The following is a 15,687-nucleotide window of genomic DNA, read 5'->3' as shown; positions in this document are numbered from 1 at the left end:
CATCTCTGTTTTGTAAGTCCTGTAGCGTCTTCTTCAGCGGGTCCATTATGGAGAGAGGCACGTTCCTGCATGCATGAATCACAGGTGTTGCATTTGGGTCGGTGTGTATGTGGTGAACTCCAGGGAACTCACCTAAGCCTGTGAACACATCAGCATACATCTCCACAAGCTCTTCCTTGGTAGAAGGTGGTTTGGCTAGTTTCGTTTTAGTGGATGTTATGGCAAGGGTCTCAACTCGTTTCACCAGATGCAGCTCTTCACAAGCTTGTCCACCCAGGATCGGTTTATCTGCATGGCCTGATACAAGAAAGTCAAACACAGCCTTGTGCTTCCGTGCTTCACACTCAAGAGACACCACACCATCTGCACGTATGCGGGCTCCACCAAAAGCTATGAGTACAGTCTTTGTGGGCTGTAACCGAGGCATCCCTGGTAACTTGTTGTAAACTGATCTGGGGAGCACATTTGCGTCCGCACCTGTGTCTAGCTTAAAGGTGACTGATACGTCTCCGATTGTTACACTTTCATGCCAACTTTCAGTTTTGTGCTTGTCACTGCACACCACGCCAATGTACAGTGAATCCCCATCAGTCTCAATGTTATTAATAGTTTTTGTTTTCTTGTAGTTTCTACTTTTCTCTGCGCCTGCTCTGCATACTTTTGAGAAGTGGTTATTTTTCCCACACTTGTGGCATGTTGCCCCATAGGCTGGACACTGTCGGAGCGCGTGTTTGTTGCCGCATTTGTAACAAACCATTTGCTTGTCGTTGCTCGTTTTGTTTTTACTGTGTCCTGATTTAATGTGTCCCGTTATTTTTCTTAATGTGTCCACTGACGTATCTTGGGCTGCAGTTGTTGACTGCATAGCCTGAATCTGTGACTTGGCCACTTCTGCTGATCTGCATATTTCTATCGTTTTGCGCAGTGTCAGGTCGTTGTCACGAAGTAATCTCTCTTTTAGTCTTGTGTCATTTATGCTGAACACCAATTTGTCCCTGATCATGTCGTCCTCATTGACCCCAAACTCACAACTTTTACTTTTCTGACGGAGTTCTGTGATATATCTGTCCACTGTTACACCTGTTGACATTGGGTATGACCAGAACTTATGGCGCTCAAAAACAACGTTCTTTTGTGGACTACGGTAGTCTTTAAACGCTTTCAGAATGTCCTCCATTGCTAGCGCGTCTCCGTGTATTGTACACTTCAAGCGCCTCCTCACCGATAGTGTGGAGAAGAATGGCTGTTTTAACCTTTTCATCTTTCTCCAGCGCACCCGTAGCAGTCATATATAGTCTGAATCTTTGTTCCCACCTGCACCAGGTCTCAGATAAATTGCCGGTGAGCAGTAGCGGCGATGGTGGCCTGAATTGCTCCATGCCGTTAGCAACGTCTACCGTTAGCTAATCTACGGCTAGCTTACTCACGTCGCGGTCCCCGTTCACACGGTCTCGCCAACTTCTGACACCATGTTGTAACTTTATGCAGCGTTGTACCAACTGCTAGTTTAACGTGGGTTGCGGTCAAAGTCAACTTTAGATCAAGCACAGAGGACTGAGACGAGGCTATGGTGGAGGTCGGGTCTCTTTTACTCAGCTCGCTTTTCAATCACATACAATACCACAGTACCACCTACTGGTGGGAGGTAGTAATAGCTGCTGCTTATTACAATATACCACAGGTGGCATGTGGTGGCAAGTGCCACCCTAAAATGATCTCTTGCCAACCAAGTGCCACCCCAGTTTTGCATATGACAGTGTTGATTTTTAAAATAAAATAGCATGAACATTTTGAGCGTAGTTACAGTTAACAGTGTATAGAAATGCTAAAACTGAATTTATTGCATAGTGTTACCCCCCTCCACAATTAACAAATGGTTCAGCCCATAGCGACCAGCTCTTTTCTTGTTTTCAGTAGCAACCAATGCTTATGATTGTGCCAGAGCACATTTTGAACAACACCATGGGGATTTCAGATTTCACACAGGTGGTTGGTTGTTACACTCTGGAAATGGAATGAAGGTGAGTGTTATTAACCCTCTGGGGTCCACAGACACGCTGCACCTCCAAATCACTGATTTAAGCATCAAGGTGCAACAAGGTGCAGCCACGCTGAGTCTCTATTTCAACCCGTGTTGAAAATTCGGACTGTAAAGTATACACCGGTTTTTACAATTTAATTACACCACTTCTGAAGGCCCTGAGTAAATGTGGTTATCCCAGCTGGACTTTTGTCAAAGCTGGGAAGGCACCTAAAGAAAGCTCCAGCCGATCCAGGAGAGAAGGACAATCGCTGCCCAAGCGAAAACCTGTAGTGATCTCGTATGTGTCAGGAGTATTGGAGCAGTTGAGACACATTTTTTCTAAACACCGGGTCTCTGTGGCTTTTAAACCCCAAAACACGCTGCGCCAAAAATTGGTCCACCCCAAGGATCGGGTCCCCGACACAAACAGAGTAACATAGTGTAAGCTGTTAAGTGCCAGGAGGATTGCCAGGATTTATACATTGGGGAAACCAAACAACCTCTAGCGAAGTGGATGGCACAACACAGAAGAGCTACCTCATCAGGCCAGGACTCTGCAGTCTATTTACACCTACAGGCCAGTGAACACTATTTCAATGATGAGGATGTACACATCCTGGACAGGGAGGAACGCTGGTTTGAGCGCGGAGTCGAGGAGGCCATTTACGTGAAAAGGGAAAGACCATCTCTGAATCGAGGAGGGGGCCTAAGGGTACATCTTTCGCCATCTTACAATGCTGTGATTGCAGCCATTCCCCAACTCTCTGTGAATGGTACTCATGGCCATTGGTCAGTGGTCTTTGATCAGTGGGTTTTGGTCAGTGGTTGTTGATCAATGGTCATGAGAATTTGCATAATTAAGATTAAGGAACTGACCTCCCAGCCCATTGTTCCTTCAGTGGGCTGGTTTCAGTCATTATGCAGATGCACTGTTTACAAGATTGGGGAAACCTGCAGTTAGCTGAGACTGAAGAAGTCACTTGGATGAGTGACGAAACGTTTCTCCCACAAAACGCTACGACCAGATGAACAGAATTAATTTTTGGAGAATATAATATATCAGTCTTAGAAAGTCACTTTAAAATTGGGAGGTTGATTTAAGGTACAGTGTGTATCTGTAATCTCACCACTAGATGTCAGAAGATTGCAGATTGAAGTCAAATTAATTCTGTGTTCTTACTCCTCTCATTTCAAGTGCAACTGGAGGGGTAGTGTGAATGCTGTAGCACAAATACTCGACCACTGTTCATCTGCAGTGATTCTACCAGAAGGAAATAAAAAATCCAAATCCAAAAGATTATTGTTTTATCTTTTTTTTTATTGGATATGCTGCAAGTCAACATCATCAAGTGTCTTCTTGACAATGACACAAGTCTGTACTCGTCTATAAAAATATCTAAGATCTAAAGAAAAATAAATAAATATAAAAATCCAAAATGTCAAAAAAAAATAACTAAACTCCAAAAATGTACATTAACATAAAAAACTTTTGTTCATTTTCTATTTATTACTGAATATTTAAAGAAACCTTACTAAGCAAACATGTACTACATCCACATTAATGAACTATATAAAATACAAATAATTATACTCAAGATTATTACAAGTATATTAAAAAGCAAAAGTCTGCACTTTGCACTTTATTTTTTCTGCAGTGAAACTTCTTTAAAAATGCTTAAAAACAACAAAGCAAACAAAATAAATAAATAAAATTACAACAGTGTTGTACAACACTCAGAGAGTGACCTGCCTTGGTGGAGTTCTGAATTTCCTGAGGGCTTATTGTAGGAAAATGGTTTAGGGAGCTTGAAGTCCTGTATAAATAAATATACTTGACACCCTAAAGACATCCACTATGCCCATTCCCTGCTCACATTTTAATACTTAGACTACTGAAACCGGATTCACAGTTTCGAATACTCCTCATTTATCTGACACTGCGCTTTGGTGCAGACCTGCTGTTTATTTAGTTTAGTTCTCTTCATCTTCCTTTGATGCAAACTTTCTCCTAACTGGGTGCTCCTTGTGAACACGCAGATTGGATGGGAGTGGTTGGAACTGCTCTATTTGTGGCCAGAGATGTGTTTCTGAGTTGAAGAGGATATTGTAGCCCTGTTGTCCTCCTGCTTCCCTGAAAAACATCCAAGTCTTTGTGTAACTTGAAGGCTTTTCAGTTCAGAAGTGACCACAGATTAAATCCAGCCTCTCAATATACTGACTGCTCTGCTTGGTATTTTTACAGTGAGCACCGCTGCCTATGAAGACAAAAGGCTAAAAGAAAATTTAGTGCTGACTCTGAGATAGAAAATAAGGTAGAAACATTTGAGAGTATTAAAGATGATGACGATCTTCTGATCTCTTCTCTTGACTTAGGGAGAAACTGATCCTGATTCAGTGTCCTTATCATTATTTTTCTGCAGAGTAAAGCAATAATGACTCTGACACTCACTAGTCTCCTTCATTCTGCTTAGTGCACAATCCCAGGATATGGTGAAACCCTCCATGCATGGTATGGATGGACTTGTAACCGGAGGTGGGACCAAGTCATTGTTTTGCAAGTCTCAAGTAAGTCTCAAGTCTTTATCCTCAAGTCTCAAGTCAAGTCTCAAGTAATGTCAGGCAAGTCAGAGTCGAGTCTCAAGTCACTGGTGTAAAAGTCCGAGTCAAGTCACAAGTCTGAAATTTTGAATTTCAAGTCTTTTTGAGTCTTTAAAAAAAAACAAACGAAAAAAGCATGTTGCAGTTATGCTAAATGTAAATATTAGACCATGTAATTTTTAAATCTGTGTTTTTCTCAACACATGACAAAATAGTGAACTTAGAAAATATACACAAATTGTGAAATTGCAACTCTTTAAAATGCAGCTCAATTAAACCTAGCTCCAAGAATAATTTTCACCGACAGTTCTGAGATAAGCTGCATGTTATTCTTGGATGCGGTTGTAGGACCGGCTTTAAAATCGCATGACAAAAATATCATACATATTAAAAAAAACTGCATCACCAACGTAGCCTGGACAACATTTGCTAGTTAGATGAAGTCAGCTATCTCATTGTAGCATATTTATATGCATATTTATAATCATACGGTTCTTGGAGTGAGTGCATACACTCATGAAGTTTAGTAACTTCAGGTCACTGCAACAAGTCCAGGTACAGTTTACCGACGGATGGGTACAGGACCTTGAAACGCACCGTGTAGAACGAAAGACCATCGTACATATCATAAGTTTACCAGTCTCACAAATCGTCATCATAAATACACATTCGTTAACAGTTTATTAATAGGACCTTTGAGCTCAACGGTAATTAATTAGTAGTGGAAATAATTTCTGGTAGCATCACAGAAATGTAGCAGTGACAATAATACTGTATGCTGTAATCGTACTGGGCAATTAGTGATACAAAACAACTGTTTTATCCTGTGAATAAAAGTATATGTTTTTGTCAATGTACCATAATAACAGAAGCGAAACGCAATATTGTGTCAGGACAATTCACTATTTATGCACAATAAACACAATAAATAAAGGAGCATAGCGCGACAATTTCTGTTCAGCGCCAGACTTGCTTGTAACCTATATCACCAATTATGTTAAGAAAAATGACGTATTAACTACAACAGCAGACTGACCTTCGTGTAAATGCTTGGAGCAGACTAACCTGTGAGCTGGAGGGTTCTGGGACGTTATATTTGGTCTTTGAATGGCTGCAATCCAGTCCATCCATCACCTCTTTGTTACTTCGGAAACACGGCTCGAACAATTTCTCTTCAACGACGTAATCCGATAACAACCGATCTCTTTACCCGTCGGCTTTCCGTGGCTGTCATGCGACCGGCTATTGCAGTTAATAATACAACGGCTTCTTGCCATTTTTGTGTTTCTTTTTATCGCTGTGTGACTGATTTCAATTGAAAGCCTGCGTGCGCTAGTACCTCTTGCCACGAGTTCCCAGAATCCTTTGCGGTTTTACCCCTGAATGACGTCACATTTTCAATCTCTATATAATATGCATGTTAAATTTTATATTTGGGGTGAAATATCAAGTCTTTTCAAGTAAACCGGTTCAAGTCCAATTCAAGTCCCAGGTCATTGGTGTAAAAGTCCAAGTCAAGTCACAAGTCTTAGAACATTTTTTCAAGTCAAGTCTAAAGTCATAAAATTAATGACTCGAGTCTGACTCGAGTCCAAGTCATGTGACTCGAGTCCACACCTCTGCTTGTAACTGTCCTTGATGTCTGCATTGTTGCCTTCTGCTAGTGCAGTTCGCTCAGTTCTGCTTTCCCTCTTCTTGTTACCATCTCACTACACTTCTCCAGTCAGTATGACATCACAGTGTCATTGCTGTATATCCTAGTGATATGGATCAGTGAGTCTATGTCTCGTTCACTCTTGGCATACAGTTTAATGTCATCCATGTAGGTGTGGTGGCTGATGATTGCTTGATTGTGTAGTTGATATCCCTAGCCAGTCTTGTTGATGATCTGGCTAAGGGGATTCAGACCTTCCACACTTGACCACGCACTTGGCTTCAAGTTGGCCTCTAGCATTGTTCACCACATCCCCATTGAATTCCCGATGAAGGATCTTAGGGTCCTGTTGGTCTTGTATAGTTCTAGACATTCCAGAATCCGTGTGAGTCATAGGCTTTCTTATAGTGAATCAATAGGTTGACAGTACATAGGTTCGTGAACCTGGTCTTATAGTCTTAGATAAAGCAAAAAACTTCTGTCAAACTAAGTGCTCTCAAAGTTGTTAAAGCAAAGATCATTGAGATATAAAAGCTCCCTGGATGGTGATGGATGGTTGGAACTGCTGCGCTCACAGGCAGAGTCATTTGTCTGAGCTGAAGAGGCTGTTGTAGCCCGGATGTCCTCCCTCTGATGGCGTTCCCTTTTAGTTTCTGCTCTGACACTGTTCATGTCTGTCAGTAACTGGAAGGTTTTTCAGTTCAGAAGTGATCATAGATTGAATTCAGTCTCTCCATATACTGACTCCTCTGCCTGTTGTTTTCACAATTAGTGCTGCCACCCTGTGGCTGAGGGAGAGATGTCTATAAAGACAAAGTAAAAATAAAAATCAGTGTAGACTGTACTAAGGCAGAGACATGTGACAGTGCTAAAGGTGGCAACAATCTTCTGACCTCTTCTCCTGACTGAGGAAGAATCTGATCCTGGACGGCATCCTGATTTAGTTTCATCACATTTTTTCTGCAAATTAAAAGAAGTGACTGATAATGAAATCTTAGTACTCGCCAGGTGATTCAGAAATAAGACAGGATAGTCTTGATGCATGCTCAATCATCCAGGTAAGTAAATCCCAAAAGTTGATTCTGCTCATCTGGATGTAGCATTTTCAGTGGGAGAAACATTTTTTCACTCATCCAAGTGACTTCTTCAGTCTTAGCTGACTGCAGGTTTTCCCAGCCTTATTAACAGTACATTTGTGCAGTTTATGGCATTCGTGCAGTTTATGGCATTCGGCATTTGTGCATTCTCAACATATTTTGAGAAAAAAATCTATTTATTTTCCTTCAGTTATGTGAGTGATACTTTTCGCTTTTAAAAAAAATCTATTTTCATATTTCATGAAATGAAAATGCACTATACTATTGTGTAAAGTGCTAATTAGAGTAGCACTAAATATCAAAGCTTAACACTTTAACACTAAACAAAATATATATTAGCACAGACGGGAAAGTAAATGTTGTTTTAGATTTTAAAGTACCTGAGGCTTTTTTCTGATTCAACTGAAAAATGTTTGTAACATTCAGTTTTCTGTTACAGTATTTAAATACTTTGCAGTATTTAAATACTGAAGTCTGATAGACATTACTTGGACACAACACTGAAACAGCCTGATCAGTAGTGTTCACCAAAACACCTGTGACCAGAGCACTTGAGCTTGTTCTGGCACCTCAGTCCTCGATCTGATAAAGATCTGGGCAATTTTGAAGCTAGATGAATATCTGAACATATTTTTTTGAGTTTTTTTCTTTAAATTGAGTTATTTGAAGATTTTCTTCAGAGCTACCGGTGACTTATTACCGAGTTTATTGTTTGACCTTTAGCTCTCTGAGTCCACATGTCAAATTGTCCTTGAGCAAAGGACTGAACCTAAATTGCCGTGTATGTATCGATCAGCAGTCAGTATATTACTGTAGATTTTCAATCATTGTTTTGCATTTTATTTTATTTTTTTCTGGTCCTCTTTTATTTTGTAGTCATCACTGGCTCTCAACTTTGATATTTCACTTCCTGTATTGCTGTGGTCCCGCCTATGTGATTTTCTACCATAATGCGCTTTATACCTGCCTCTGTCTCTCCCCTCCTCTGTATATAAAATACTATAGTATTATAGTTATCCTTGTCCTCTCTCAGATGGACTTTAGTGGTGAGTTGTGTACCAAACCTTGATTTAAAAAGAAAGATAAAGATTGCATTGTTGTCGCTATACATGGGTATTATACAGTGAAATCAGACCAGAGCTTACATTTCAGCAAACTAGCACACATAGATTAATTTGTGCTTTCACTCATCCATTAATTCTACAAAAATTCCAAATTCATCCATTCATTGTGAAGTTATGTGAAGCTTTTACTCACCTATAGAGGAAGACAGCTAGTGTGAGTCACAGTGACTCTTTAAATGCCATCAAACATAATAAAAAATGGTGTTTGAGATTTATGGACAAATCAGTCTTACAAGTGCTGACACCGATTCTACAGCCAAACAGAAAGAAGCAACATTCATGCATTCATCATGAAGATAAAAAGGTTTTACTCACCTATAGAGGAAGACAGCTAGTGTGATGCAACACAGAAGGAATCCAATTGCAGGTGGGAGTATGTATAGAAAATATTTTGATGCAATGGATTCTGTATCAAATCAGCAGAGAATTAATATAAATTGCTTGTTTGACCTTTACTAGAAGTGATTATTCCTGTTTGTTGTTCTACCTACCTTTGAGGTTCTCAGACACAGTTAAATTCCATGTAATGCTGTTTACGCCACTTCTGTCTGTTATCTTACACGTATAAAGTCCTTCATCTTCAGGCTGAGCACTAAAAATAATTAGCTTTGTAGGAAACTCATGGTTTATTTTCAGTCTATTAAAGTTTGAATGTGTGCGATTCAGCACAATGGAATAGTGAAAAACAGATCTTTTGTTAGTCCAGGTGATAAGTGTTGCATTTTTCTCAGATATGTTGCAAGTCAGTGTCACTGAGTCTCCTGTGGACGCCAACATAGGTCTGTGGTCGTCTTTAAGCAACATGTAAGATTGAAAGAAATAATAAATATATTTCAGTAGAAAATCTGGATAGTTCTGTGGTTTCCTCCAAAAATGTCTAAAGCTTAATGGAGATATTCATTCAATATAAAATTATATCTGCATTTAATCTAGAAAAAAAGGAATCTTAAACACAAATGTGCTCTTTACCTGCAAAGACATGCCACATCACTAACAGCTGAATGAAGAGCAGTGCTGCTTGGTTTAGCCTGATCATCATGATCAACAGAGAGAGGAAGAAACAGACCTGAACTTCACCGTCAGCTTTATGTGTATCTGAGGAGGAGCCACAAAAAGGAAGTGGTTAGCCGCTCTACTGCTGAGCTACGAAACTAATGTATGTAAATGTGTCACCATTTGTTCAAACAATAAGTTGGATGGATGTCATGAATGCAATGATTGAATTTAACTACAAGAAACTGAACACAATTATATTGCCAATAATTTCTTCTTGTAATTTAGTCACTCATTTCATAAATATAAGATGCACTGGAATGAAGGAAAATTTATCAGCTGAATCTTTGCCCCCAAGAGTTAAAGTAGCTCTCTCAGAAAAGGGGCTCCAATCCTATTCTCAGCTCTTTGGGGAATTGAACTAAACTAGATGTAATAATGCCAGTATTACAGATAAAGAACCAACTGAGAACCAAGAACAAGACTAAATTCACTAAGTAGTACAAAACGTCTTGGTCAGTGAGCAGCTAACTGTTAAAATAGCAATTTGTATAAAATGTCTTCAGACTGGCCGTCGAATTTCACATTAAGCATCATGAACATGTTGGACACAACTTCCAGAATCATTTCACTTTTATTTTTGGCTAAATTCTCAGCAGCCACATTCAAAACAAAACTAGTTAAGTTCAAATGGAGGGTGTAAAAAGCATGACACATGTCTGGAGCCTGGAGACAAACTGATTGGCAATTTAGAATTACCAATTAACGTAACGCGACTAACAGCATGTCTTTGAACTGTGGGAGGAAGTCAGAGTACTGGGAGAGAACATGCAAACTCCACATAGAGAAGTCCCAGCCAGATGGTGGATTCAAACCCAGGACACAAATGTTAGTCCAAATCTGTTTGAAAATCACCAGCAAGTTACCTGGAGATATTTACACAACAGACATAATCTGAATGAGCTTAATTTTATGCTTGTTTTATGCTTATTAAAAAAATTACATATATCCAGTTTCAGCTTTATGAAAATAATCAGGTGCAAAAAGCCTAATGTAATACATTTATGACAAAACTAATATATCTGAAACAGAAGAAACAAGTCAAAGATAAAAAAAAAAAAAACAGTCAAAATTAAGATTGAAAATCAAATGTTTTTACACAAAATTTTACTCGTACAGATAGAAAATTAGGTCTACACTAATATAGTGATTTTGTTATTTAACAGAATTAAATTCAAGAGGTCCAGCTTGGTTTTATGAATCTATATGCATGCTATTTGTTAGCATTGTTGTGTACTTGGAATTTTCATTTTTTATAAAATGCTTTAAAACCATAATAGAAATGTGACAATTTTCATTTTTAAGTGTAATGTAAATAATGTAAATAAATTTACATTTCCTTTAGTTTTTTCTTAATTGGTACAACCTCCAGACGTTTCAAAACCTGGTAATAAAAATAAAACTAAACTGCATGGTCAACATAAAAGCAATCATTTGTTATTTTTGTAAATTGATTCTATAAATCCAGGCAGACGCAATGAAAAATGGTGTTTGAGCTTTGTGGTTGAATTATTCTTACAAGCACTGACAATGAATTAAACAGTCTATACTTTGTTTCCTTTTCATCTTCTTTATCTGGACTTTCTTCTTGTCAGCACACCATAAGTCACAGGTTGGACTGAGTCTCTCAAAGTGCTGCCTGTCCTGTACACTGCAAAACTTTGAGGTTGTGGAGGGACCACCTATGGATCGAAAGTGTAAATAAACTTAATTCTTACGAGAAAAACATTAAATAGCAAGCATGAGGGTAGGTAAGAGAAGATATGAGTTGAAACACTTTGTGTGGAAAAAAATAAATAAATAAAGTTCCTCTAACCTTTCCTTCCAGCTGAGCATGATACTGGACAAAACTCAAGGTCCTGATCTCATGCAAGCCATTTTTCAGGGTCCTGGTGCAGCATCTAATGAAAAATAACACAGAACGTTATTTTTGTTTCATTTTTGTTTCATTTTTATATATGGGTTTAGAAATGATTAAGAATTTGCTGATAGTAAAAATAATCATTATTTTTCAGTAGATATTTTGTTTTTTGACAAAGTAGAGGTAAAAATTTTGGTGAAATGAATGAAAACATATTTTGAGTTCATGAAAAATGAATGTAACATTCAGTTTTGTGTTATATTCTTTAAATAATTCAACTTATTTAACACAGTGAAATTCTGATAGATACTGCTCAGGCTCACCATTAAAACTACCTGCCCAATAGTGTTAAGCTCCTCCCCTTGTGTCACTAAAACATCTTTGACTGGAACAATTGAGTTTGTTCTGAAACCTCAGACTTCAGTCTGATGGAGATCTGGAGGATCTTGTGAGGTTTGCTACTACATTAATATCTTAGGTTCTTTCTTGTATTCTAAATATTTTCTTTATAGGTATCTGTGATATAGGGTTGGTGCTATTTAATCACAGGGTTGGTTATCTGAACCTCCAGTCCAGTCCAGTCCAATCCAATTTTATTTATAAAGCACTTTAAAATACCCAGCACAGGACCAAAGTGCTGTACAGAAAATATGTTAAAAACAATAGAATAACAGAAAACAGCAAAAATAAATAAACAAAAGACGTGATACAGGAAAAAAAACAGCCCTATATTAAAAACAAGATAAAACAGCATAGAATCAACTAAAAATAAAACCAACATCTCACACGGGGTCAAAGGAGAGGGGAAAGAGGTGGGTTTTTTGGAGTGATTTAAAAACATTTAGAGAAGAAGCCTGTCTAATCTCTAAATGCAGATCGTTCCACATTTCCACAGAGCTGCTACAGCAAAAGCTCGATCTCCTCTAAGTTTAGGCTGAGTCCTGGGTACCTTCAAGAGCAGCTGATCAGCTGACCTGAGAGAGCGGGTGGGTGTATAAGGCTGTAGCAGCTCAGACACATAAGATGGGGCTAGGCCATTGAGGGCTTTAAAAGCAAATAAAATAATTTAAAAATGAATCCCAAAAGAAATGGACAGCCAGTCAAGTGAAGCTAAAATATGGGTGCCAGTTAAAAGAGGAGCTGTGGCATTTTGCACCCTCTGTAGATGAGTAATGTATGATGCACTGATCCCTATATAAAGTGCATTACAGTAATCCAGCTGAGTGCAAACAAAAGTGTGGATAACTGTCTCAAAGTGTGCTGTGAAAGAATTGGCTTTATTTTAGCCAGCTGCCTGAGCTGAAAGAAGCTTGATTTTGCCTTAATCCGACTGTCAAGCTTCAGTTCAGTCCACTTTGACCCCCAGGTTTGTGACAGTTGGCTTAACATACTGGGCCAAGGTATCTAAATACACATTTGGGGTCTCAGTGGGGCTACCAAAAACCATCACCTCAGTCTTTCTGTCATTGAATTTTAAAAAGTTAAGAGACATCCAAGCCTTGATTTCATCAAGATACTGAAGTAATGGTGTGTGAAATATGTGCCTTTTTTCTTTAGAGGGACATAGATCTGACAGTCCTCAGCATAAAAGTGCAATGCAATGCCGTGTTTTCTCAGTATAGGACCAAGAGGGATCAGATATTAAAAAAAGAGGAGGGGGACCTAGAACTGAGCCCTGTGGGACACCACAAAAGAGAGGAGTGGAGGACGACACATGGTTACAGAGACTGACACAAAAAGTTCGCCCTGCCAAGAAAGAACTGAAACACTCCTAATGCCCACCCAGTGCTCCAAACGAGAGAGTAAAATGGCATGATCCACTGTATCAAACACAGCTGTCAAATCTAAAAGCACAAGAACAACACAGTCCCCAGAGCCATGTCAAATCATCTTTGAGCAAAAAACTGAACCCCGAAATGCCCTGGATGCATCAATCAGCAGTGGTTTTAGTGTTATATATTATAACTTTATGTAGTACTCATTATGAGTACTACATAAAGTTCTGATTTTTTTACCTCCTGTATTCCTATTTGACCACACCATTTTAAGTTCCTGCTATATTCCACAATATACCTGCCTCTGTCTCCTCCTCTCTGCATGTGAGCTCTTCTCGTCTTCTTCCAGATTATCTTTCTCAAGTATTCAGCATTCCAGCTTTCTTATCCCTCTTGTTGTCTGGCCCTGTTATGTCTCCGAGTGTCTTGTTGAACTTATTTCCTGTGTACCAAACCTTAATTTATGGCAGGGAATATCATCTATTTGGGGAGTGCATCTCAGTTGTTTGTAGCAAAATCTACATGAAGCACGATGACCCTACGCACAGTGAATGCAGACTCTTTGAGAATAACAAAGGTATTTTTCTAGTTGCAGAATGGAAACATGCACGCCGGAGGTTTACCACAAAAAAAGAAAAAAGAAAGAAAAAGTCCCCAGTATCAATGTTAGCTTTGACTCTGACCACCTTTAACCACTTCTTCACGACTCTTATTTCCTCTTTTCACTCTCGTCTGTATAGAAAAATAGGCCAACATAAAGAACAGAGGCTGATTTAAGCCTTTACAGACGTACTGAACAAAAAACTAAACTTGAAAAATAAAAACTATTTCAGCTCAAACTTGATAATTCTGGTGTTCTCCTACCTAAAACAATAAAGCATCTTCATATGAAATAAAAAGGTTGGGTTGAGTAATAAAAGAAACTACTGCCAGACACATTTATTCTGCGTTTTATTTTTTATTGAACACACTCGCTGGATGGATGCAGTTTCAGTATTTTGCTCCATCACAGTTTACCATGTTTACTGACAGAGCTGGATGCAATGAGAGATTTTTCACCTGCATTCTTCGTCTGGTATTAACATTCACCCTGCGTCAGTGATTTTGTTATTTAACTGAACTGAACTCAAGAGGCCCAGGTTGGTTTTATGAATCTAAATGCATTTTATTTTTCGATTGTATTGTGTACTTGGAATTTTCATTTATCATAATTTGCTTTGAAACCATCATAGAAATATGACAATTTTAATTTTAAACGAATTACTATCCTATAATATTAGCCATATACATTTATTTCCATTTCACTTTGTCTTTTTCTTATTTGGTGCGGCCAAAGAAAGAAGAACACAAAATAATCACATTCATGCATTCATTATGAAGATAAAAAGGTTTTACTCACCTGTAGAGAAAGACAGCCAGTGTGATGCAACACAGAAGGAATCCAATTGCAGGTGGGAGTATGTATAGAAAATACTTTGATGAAGTGGATTCTGTATCAAATCAGCAGTGAATTAATTTAAAATGCTTGGTTGACCTTTGCTAGAATTGACTGGATCTGCTTTTTGTCTACCTACCTTTGGGGTTCTCAGACACAGTCAAATTCCATGTAATGCTGTGTATAGGCCATGTTTGCCTATTATGTTACATGTATAAAGTCCTTCATCTTCAGGTTGAGCGCTAAAAATAACGAGCTTTGTAGGAAACTCGTGATTTATTTTCAGTCTATGCAATGAGAAATTTGAATAGGTGCGATTCAGCTCAATGGAATAATGAAAAACAGATCTTTTGTTAGTCCAGGTGATCAGTGTTGCATTTGTCTTGGATATGTTGCAAGTCAGCGTCACTGAGTCTCCTCGGGACACCAGCACAGCTCTGTGGTCGTCTTTAACGAACTCTATAGTTTAAAGGAGACAATCATTCAATATAAAATTCTATCTGCACTTCATCTGTAAAAAAGTGAATCTCAAACACAAATGTGCTCTTTACCTGCAAAGACATCCCACATCACTAACAGCTGAACAAAGAGCAGTGCTGCTCGATTTATAGTGAACATCGTGATCATCAGACAGAGAGAGAAACAGACGTGAACTTCACCATCAGCTTTATGTGTATCTGAGGAGGAGCCGCAAAAAAAGAGGAAGTGGTTTGTTGCAGTTAAACTCAACACAAATATGTGATTCACCTTTTTTGAGAAAATACATGGAAAAATACATGTTACATGGGAGTAATTTATACAATATTTCAGGTTCACAACAAACTGTCACAGTTCAAACATGGAAAGTGAAGTGGGAATATAATTATATGACAAATAATTGTCTCCTATAATTTAGTCTCTCGTGTGACTCACTTGTGTAGAGAGGCAACTTTGAACTGCAACACTACATCACCACCTCGGAAAATGACACCCAAATACTGTGGTGTGCTTTTACATTGTAAAGTTGGACTGATTGGTTTAATGAAGTAAAAACTGTGTATTTAGGAAATGAATTTCAGAAAGTTGAA

The 15,687-nt window shown here is 38.5% G+C and overlaps 1 pseudogene across 1 annotated transcript; it reads right to left on the bottom strand.

Moving 5' to 3' along the window:
* Positions 1 to 10,627: 10,627 nt before the first annotated feature.
* On the bottom strand, positions 10,628 to 15,274 carry LOC146690709 (uncharacterized; annotated as a pseudogene). Its single transcript, XR_014915461.1, has 5 exons — positions 15,172 to 15,274; positions 14,760 to 15,079; positions 14,585 to 14,675; positions 11,366 to 11,450; positions 10,628 to 11,231 (listed from the first exon to the last, which is right to left on the bottom strand). The product of XR_014915461.1 is annotated as an uncharacterized LOC146690709 (transcript).
* Between the last annotated feature and the right edge of the window lie 413 nt (positions 15,275 to 15,687).

This window comes from Copadichromis virginalis, linkage group LG16 (genome assembly GCF_057382275.1).
Source record: "Copadichromis virginalis isolate Kocher_CV1m ecotype Utaka linkage group LG16, C_Virginalis_male_GT1.1, whole genome shotgun sequence".
NCBI lineage: Eukaryota > Metazoa > Chordata > Actinopteri > Cichliformes > Cichlidae > Copadichromis > Copadichromis virginalis.
The sequence above is the reverse complement of the archived record's forward strand: the minus strand, read 5'-3'. Positions and strand labels throughout refer to the sequence as shown.